This window comes from Sciurus vulgaris (assembly GCF_902686455.1).
Source record: "Sciurus vulgaris genome assembly, chromosome: 12".
NCBI classification, from domain to species: Eukaryota; Metazoa; Chordata; class Mammalia; order Rodentia; family Sciuridae; genus Sciurus; species Sciurus vulgaris.
In genome coordinates, this window is record NC_136473.1 from 36,602,544 (window position 1) to 36,609,758 (window position 7,215).

At 44.2% G+C, this 7,215-nt stretch overlaps 1 pseudogene across 1 annotated transcript; it reads right to left on the reverse strand.

Annotated features, from left to right (window-relative positions):
- Positions 1 to 516: 516 nt before the first annotated feature.
- On the reverse strand, positions 517 to 7,030 carry LOC306641372 (forkhead box protein I3-like; annotated as a pseudogene). The gene is made up of 2 exons: positions 7,025 to 7,030; positions 517 to 2,105 (listed from the first exon to the last, which is right to left on the reverse strand). The product of its transcript is annotated as a forkhead box protein I3-like (transcript).
- Positions 7,031 to 7,215: the final 185 nt, after the last annotated feature.

Below are 7,215 nucleotides of genomic sequence, written 5' to 3' on the forward strand. Positions count from 1 at the left end.
TTCCACTGCTATGCCTACTGACTGACTGCCCATGGTGCAGTTTGTTTTACAAGCTAGGATACAGGTTACCAGCACCAGTTCTGGAGCCAGGCCCAGAGCCACCATTTCCTTTCTGGGACCTTGGGAAAGTCATCTCTCATCTTCATCTCAGAATTCCATATCCCTTGCATGGAAAGCAAATGTGGGCACAGGGCTCTCTCATCACTCCTGCAAGGTGAGGATTCCATGGGCTAATGCCTGTCAAGTCTAGAACAATGCTTGGTACCTAGGGCTGCCTGCAATTTTATTGGGATTAGTACCTCATGGGTACCAATCAGAGGTGACCTGCGAGCTGGGTCAAGGATTTGTAATGCTTCCCGGTACACTGATACAAATTTGAACTGGAGGCCAAGGACACAGAGTTGAAGGTTTCCTATAAAGACCCAAATCACCTGGCTTTTCTAGAAAAATCAGCTGCAGGACAGGAGATAGCCAGGTGCTTTGTGAGCCCTTGGCTTATGGGTCTAATGACCCTTTCCAGGTGACAGATGCTGTCGTCGCCTACCTAGCGACTTTGGGGGCTTGCTCCAGCTGCCTGAGCACCGTTGAGCCCACCACCTGACATATGGCGACAAGCCCAACAGGCCCAGTTCCTGCCCTCACAGGGCTCACAGGCTACCTACCTTGGATTGTACGTGGACTTCTCTCTCCCCAGAGGCCCATCTCCAGGAGACCTGTAAAAGCTTGCTGGGGTTTAGGAGTTCCCGGTGCCACCTGGTTCCTCCAGGGTAGTAACAGGATCACCAGGGAGCTTGAAGAAATGCAGACCTCAGCCCTACCCCAGACCCTGGACTGGGAATCAACACAGCACCGCCCTCAGGTGTGCTGTGAAAGTCTGAGAATCAGGGCCCTACACTTCGGAGCCCACCACCTGGGAGCCCTTCCCCAGGTAGATGGGGCTGTTGACCATGCTGAAGTTATAGAAAGGGCTACCGAAGTGGCTGCCCTGGCACCCGCCTGTGCTGGCAGGGAAGGGGCAGTAATAGGAAGATCGCTGGCTGCTGCTGCTGCTGGTGTTCAACAAGGTGTCTGCAGAGGCCTCAGAAGTGGAGACAGCAGAGAAGGGTTGCTGGAGGGCAGTTAAGTGCCCTGGATTCCCAGGTGATGGCTGCTAGGGCCCGCGCACTGGGTGCTCCTGTTGCTGCCGGCGCTGAGGATGCTGAAGAAGGATCTGAGGCAGGGTGCGGAGGCCAGCACCCCGCCACCCGCAGGGGTTCTGGGGCTCTTGGTGCCCTCGGGCTCCGGCGACTGCGCTGGCCGCAGCACCTATAAGGTGCTGTCTCCCTCCAGTGAGCCACCCACTCCGGTCCCAAGGACAGCTCTTTTTCTGACTTGGAAGTCCCTGCAGCCACCACAGAGCTGCGCTGGCCTCGGAGCGCTGCTTTCGCTTTCCACGGAAGTTTCGGTTGTCAAACCTCTCGAAGTTTGGGTCCAGAGTTCGTAATTACTTTTCTTGGGTCGTCCTCGACGCGGGGCGCCTTCTTGAAGCAGTCGTTGAGCGACAGGTTGCGGCGAACTGAGTTCTGCCAGCCGGCCTCACTGCGCTGATAGAAGGTGAAGCTGTTAGCCACGAACTGGTAGATGTGGCCGAGCGTGAACTTGCGCTTGAGCGCGCTATGGATGGCCATGGCGGCGAGCGCCCAGTACCAGGAGGCCGGCAGCACCACCTTCATCAGGTCCTGGCGGCTGGCCACGGACAGCAGACCAGTTTTCCGGGCGCCGCGGAGCCCCGCGGGCTCGGCGGGCGCGGCGGCGCGGGCTGTGTGAAGGGCCGCTGCGCGCACGCGAACGAGCCGGCGGAGGTGGCGGCTGCAGGAAAGGCCAGGCGGTGGCGGCAGAAGGGCACCAGGTAGACTGCGGCCGCGGCTGCAGCGGAGGGCGGGCCGCTCACGCCGGGAGCGTGGAGCCACAGGCAGGGGTTGGCGGCCGGCGGCGCGGCTTAGAGGGCCAGCGCTTAGGGCCCTGGAGACTGAGGGCGCGTCCTGGGCGGCGGTGGCGGAGGGGGGCAGGCTGGGCTGCGAGTACACGCTGAAGTTGTTGCGCCCGCAGAGGGCCCTGTCGGCAGCCTGGGAGCCAGGAGCCCCGCTTGTCTCCCTTTCAGGGAGGGTGTCCCTAGGCTGGCCACTCTGCGGCCCTTCTCGGCCCGCGCTCGGCGGGCGCCTGCTCTCCGGCAGGGTCGGGCAGGTCAGGATTTTTTAATATTGGCGGATTATAGTAAAAACTGAGGAGCAGTAGAGTTTCCTAACTCTTTGGTCACTCTGCTGGTGAGAAAAAAGCTGTTTAGCCCCTCAGCCAAGTCACAGGACCCAGGAGAGGCCCTCGCTACTACTTCCAAGCACTCCAAGGAGGGAGTCCTTTCAGACTGAACGTGGAACATGAATTCATATCGTTTCTGATTATGTTGATGCATAATACATTAAATATTTAATTTAAGGATTAAAAGTTCCTCTACTTATCCTCATCATCACAGATGAAAAAAACTCTGAAATTGATCTTGGAAAATATTTTAACTGAGTAAATAATGTAGTCAGTATGGCACTGACTGAAGGTATAATTTTGAATCAGTAAAGAAGAAAGTGCGGTTCAAATTATCAAATTCTATTAATCCGTTATATATGAAGTCATATTATTATAATCAGTCTACAACTAAATATACAACCCTGTCAACTCTACCTTCAGAGGCTCAGTAAAACTTTTCAGGATGTGTACCTAAGAGTTTGAAATATAAGTATACTTTTCTCTTAAAAAATCTATAAAAATGTGTAGAGGGCTGGGGATATAGCTCAGTTGGTAGAGTGCTCGCCTCACAAGCACAAGGCCCTGGGTTCAACCCCCAGCACCACGAGGAAAAAAAAAAAAAAAAGAAAAAAGAAAAGTAGTAGAGAGAATTAGTAGTAGCAGCACTAGTATTAGCAGTAGAATTCATATTAAACCTCCACTGAGGGCTTCCTGTGGGAAGAGCTTTTGAAAACACTCCCTGTATTGCCTCCTTTAATGGTCAGCAACAATCCTGGGAAGTGTGTCCTGTAGGTATCACCATTCCATTGAGACACAAAATACTAAGTAACTTACAAAAGATCACATGTTAGCAGGTAGCAGAGAATAATGCTGTCTCTCACCATTATCAATCTGTGATACTAAGTTTGTCTGTAGGGTTGTGAAGTTTTCTTAAAATATTTTATTCATTACTAATTCTACTCGACTTATCATTAATTACAGCATTCTTCATCTCTTCTGTACTTATTGAATTACTATAGTCTATTTTCTGTGATGCATGTAAATAATTTCTGGTGTGCAAATTTTTTTAAAACATTTTTTAGTTGTCAATGATCTTTTTATTTTATTTATATGTGGTGCCGAATATTGAATCCAAGGCCTCACACATATCAGGCAAGTGCTCTATCACTGAGCTACAATTCTAGCCCCTCAAATTTCTTGAAATGACCCATTCTATACTTTTCTGCTGAATATTTAGTCTTGTTGTATCTATCAGCAAAAGTAACCAAATTATGAACATGTTGGACTTAAAAAACTATGAGCTATAAATATGCTGTCTATTTTTTTCAGTTTTAAGTGGATAATGAGGTATTGTAATTGCAATGAATAAAAGCCTCAGTTGTAGAATGTAGTTGTTTTCATGTCTTTTGATACCGTAAGGACCCTACAGACCCCTCTTTCAGCACATAAAGTTCTTATGATTCCAGATAGAAATATAAAAAGCTTCATTCCTCAGCATTATGTGTTCAGAGTCTAAAGATTAAGCTCATTCAATAGCTCTGTATCTGCTGACCTCCTACAATAATAATATAGAGATCCAGTGGCAAATTTTAGAATTGAGCCTTTTCACCAGAAACTGCTTGGCATTCAGACACTTGAATTTTATTTCCCTATCTATCTTTAAATATCAAAATTCATTTAAATGACATCAAGTGGGAAACAAGAAATGGTCCCTAGAGGTGATTCCTTTTTTCTAGACTAAGGACAGTGGTATTATGGGTGATTCTTATTTCTCAAATGTACTACACAGCATTGCAGGATTTCCAGTGTAATGAATAAATTATGCTAATTTATATGCCATTAATGATAGGGACAAAGGTTTTTATTTATTTTTTCAAAGAACCAACTCTTTATTTTGTTAATTTTTTCGATTGTTTCTTTTGTTTCAATTTCATTGATTTCAACTCTGAGTTTAACTATTTTCTGTCTTCTAATACTTTTGGTGTTTCTCTGTTCTTCTTTTTCTAGGGCTTTGAGCGTACTGTTAGGTCATTTATTTGTTATTTTCTTCTTTTGTTGAATGCACTCCATGAAATAAATCTTCCTCTAAGTACTGCTTTCATGGTGTCCCAGAGAATTTGATATGATGCATCTTTGTTCTCATTTACTTCTAAGAAATTTTTTATTTCCCTCCTGATGTATTCTGTTATCCATTCATGATACAATAACATATTATTTACTCCCTAGGTGTTGGAGAATTTTCTGTTTTTTACTCTGTCATTTATTTCTAATTTCAATCCATTATGATCTGATAGAATACAAGGTACTATCTGTATCTTCTTGTATTTGCTAACAGTAGCTTTGTGGCATAATATATGATCTATTTTAGAGAAGGATCCATGTGCTGCTGAGAAGAAAGTGTATTTGTTCTTTGTTGGATGGTATATTCTATAAATGTCCATTAAGTCTAAATTATTGATTGTGTTTTTGAGATCTATGGTTTCTTTGTTCAATTTTTGTTTAGAGGATCTGTCCAGTGGTGAGAGAGGTGTGTTAAAATCACCTAGTATTATTGGGTTGTGATCTATTTGCTTTCTGGCATTGAGAAGTATTTGTTTGATGTATATCGATGAGCCACTGTTTGGGGCACAGATATTTATGATTGTTATGTCTTGCGAATTTATGTTTCCCTTAAGCAGTATGAAATGTCCTTCTTTATCCCTTCTAACTTAGGTTTGAAGTCCACATTATCTGATATGAGGATGGATACTCCAGCTTTTTTGCTGTGTCCATGTGCATGGTATGTTTTCTCCATCCTTTCACCTTTAGTATGTGGGTATCTCTTTCTATGAGATGAGTCTCTTGCAGGCAGCAAATTCTTGGATCTTTCTTTTTAATCCAATCTGCCAGTCTATGTCTTTTGATTGATGAGTTCAGGCCATTAACATTCAGGGTTATTATTGAGATATGATTTGTATTCCAGGTCATTTGGCTCATTTTTTTTTTTTTGACACGACTTGTTTTCTTCTTTATTTGGTTGTTCCTTTAGGGTAGTTCCTCCTTTTGCTGATTTACGTCATTGTTTTTCATCTCTTCCTCATGGAATATTTTGCTGAGAATGTTCTGTAATGCTGGCTTTCTTTTTGTAAGTTCTTTTAGCTTTTGTTTATCATGGAAGGATTTTATTTCATCATCAACTCTGAAGGTAAGTTTTGCTGGGTATAAGATTCTTGGTTGGCATCTGTTTTCTTTTAGAGTTTGAAAAATGTTGTTCCAGGCCTTTCTAGCTTTTAGGGTCTGGATTGAAAAATCTGCTGATATCTGTATTGGTTTCCCCCTTAATGTAGTTTGATTCTTTTCTCTCGCAGCCTTTAAAATTCTGTCTTTATTTTGTGTGTTAGGTATTTTCATTACAATGTGCCTTGGTGTGGGTCTATTTTAATTTTGTGTATTTGGAGTCCTATTAGCCTCTTGTACTTGATTTTCCATATCATTTTTCAGATTTGGGAAATTTTCTGATGTTATTTCATTGAATAGATTGTTCATTCCTTTGGTTTGTTTCTCTAATCCTTCCTCAATCCCAATGATTCTTAAATTTGGCCTTTTCATGATATTCCAAGTTCTTGTATATTCTGTTCATGATTTCTTACCATCTTCTCTGTTTGGTCAACTTTGTTTGCAAGAGTAAATATTTTGTCTTCCATATCTGAGGTTCTGTCTTCCAGGTGTTCTATCCTATTGGTTATGCTTTCTATGGAGTTTTTAATTTGGTTTATGGTTTCCTTCATTTCAAGGATTTCTGTTTGTTTTTTTTCAATATCTCTCTTTATTGAAATGATATTTTGCTTCTTGTATTTGCTCTTTTAACTGTTGATTGGTGCGATCATTCAATGCCTGCATTTGCCCTTTCATCTCATCCTTCAATGCCTGCATTTGCTCTTTCATCTTCTTGTTTGCTTCCCTGATCGTTTTGATTATGTACATCCTGAACTCCCTTTCTGACATTTCTTCTGCTGTGCTTTCATTGTGTTTTATTGATATAGTATCTAGGTTTGTTTGGGACATTTTCTTCCCTTGTTTTCTCATATTGGTATCTACCCTTCTAATAGTGAAACTCTGGAATATTGCAGATTTCCTCTGGTGACTAATATTGTCTCTGTAGATTTCTAATAACTCACCTCTTAACCTTCTGTAGTCTGAAATCTTGGAGGAACTTGATAATGTGGTGCTCCACTAGGACGCTGGCCTTCTAGGGGTGGTGGCCTTCAGGTGGGGTACATTTCCTGCGTGGCTCTGAGTTGGTCCCGAGTCTCTCAATACCTCCTCTTCTTGGCTCCTGGGTCTTGTCAAAGGACCTCTAGCCTCCTGTAGGTGTCTCAGGAAGGGAGTTTCCCTTCCAATGATGATGGCCATGCCCTCAGGAGTAATTCAAAATGCCTGCACCAGCCTATAAAGAAGCCTCTGGCTAACTCTGATGATGACAAAACTCAGCATGGTGGTCAGGCAGGGTTGTCCAGTGATGGCCTCTGTCTTTGTCCTGGTGGTTGGGTGGGTTGGCTACCTGCTGCCCAGCTCCACAAGGCAGGTGGGTTGGATGCCTGCCTGCTACCTCTGTGATGCAAGCGGCCTGACTCACCCGCCAGCTTGCTCCACGACTGCGACCAACCAGTGATGGCACCAACCTAGGTGCAGGGGTCAGGTGGGGTTGCTCAGTTATGACGTCTGTCCTTGGCCTGCTGGCTGGGTGGGTTAGCTGTCCACCACCTACCTCCATGATGTAGGCGGACTGACTCACCCGCCAGCTTGCTCAGTGACTCTGAATTCTTATTAATATCCATACTAATTGGAGTGCAATGAAATCTTAGGGTAGTTTGGATTTGCATTTCTTTAATCAGTAGAAATGTTGAACACTTTTAATATATTTGTTGATTGATTCTATATCTTCTTCTGTAAAGTACC